The 1178-nt window shown below is 44.6% G+C and overlaps 1 non-coding gene across 1 annotated transcript; it reads right to left on the reverse strand.

The window, feature by feature from the left end:
• Positions 1-574: 574 nt before the first annotated feature.
• On the reverse strand, positions 575-681 carry LOC112731504 (small nucleolar RNA R71). Its single transcript, XR_003167278.1, has one exon. It is a non-coding gene; the product is annotated as a small nucleolar RNA R71 (small nucleolar RNA).
• Positions 682-1178: the final 497 nt, after the last annotated feature.

A 1178-nucleotide genomic window follows, 5' to 3' on the forward strand; every position in this document is an offset into this window, starting at 1 on the left:
AAGCAGGGCTTCAACTTCCTTCGATTCTGAACCTGAGAGGACCTTCCTTAGATTAAGGAGGGAGGCAAGAGGAAAGAAAGTGGTTGGTGCTGAGGAAGAAGAGGAATTCTTTAAACCAAACATGGAAGACAACATGGAAAACCATCATGAAGAAGAGGCTCATAACCATGGGGGAAGAGGTAGATCAAATCATGCTGGGGAGGATAGAAGAGTTTTGGGCTCTTACATCAATCCAAACCCAGGCAATTGTGGAAGTAGCATCCAAAAGCCAACAATCCATGCCAACAACTTTGAACTTAAACCACAGCTCATCACCCTTGTTCAGAACAACTGTTCGTTTGGAGGAGGTGTTCAAGAAGACCCCAATCAACATTTAACCACCTTCCTGAGAATATGTGACATAGTGAAGTCTAATGGTGTTCATCCTGACGCCTATAGACTGCTCTTATTTCCATTCTCACTCAGGGATAAGGCAACCAAGTGGCTGGAATCTTTCCCAAGGGAAAGCTTGACAACTTGGGAAGACGTGGTGAACAAATTCTTAGTAAGATTTTACCCTTCTCAAAGAATCAATAGGCTGAGAGCTGAGGTCCAAACTTTCAGGCAACAAGATGGTGAGACTCTATATGAAGCATGGGAGAGGTTTAAAGACCTAACAAGGAGGTGCCCACCAGATATGTTCAATGAATGGGTGCAGCTACACATTTTCTATGAAGGGCTCTCTTATGAGTCAAAGAAGGCCGTAGACCATTCATCCGGAGGATCCTTGAACAAGAAGAAAACCATTGAGGAGGCTATAGATGTCATTGAAACAGTAGCAGAGAACAACTACTTCTATGCTTCCGAAAGAGGGAACACAAGAGGAGTAATGGAGCTCAACAATGTAGATGCTCTGTTGGCCCAAAACAAGCTCATTACCCAGCAGCTGGCTGACCTCACCAAGAAGATGGAGAGGAACCAAGTAGCAGCAATCTCAACTTCATCAACAACCCAAGAAGGAGTGAATGAAGAAGCAGAGGGTAGTCAGGAGCAAGCCAACTACATTGGGAATTCACCAAGGCAAAACTATGATCCATACTCCAAGACCTACAATCCTGGATGGAGAAACCACCCAAACTTTGGGTGGGGAAGTCAGCAAGATCAAAACCAAGACCAGAGACGTTACAACTCCAACAACA

The sequence above is a fragment of the Arachis hypogaea genome, chromosome 12, assembly GCF_003086295.3.
Source record: "Arachis hypogaea cultivar Tifrunner chromosome 12, arahy.Tifrunner.gnm2.J5K5, whole genome shotgun sequence".
Taxonomy (NCBI): Eukaryota; Viridiplantae; Streptophyta; class Magnoliopsida; order Fabales; family Fabaceae; genus Arachis; species Arachis hypogaea.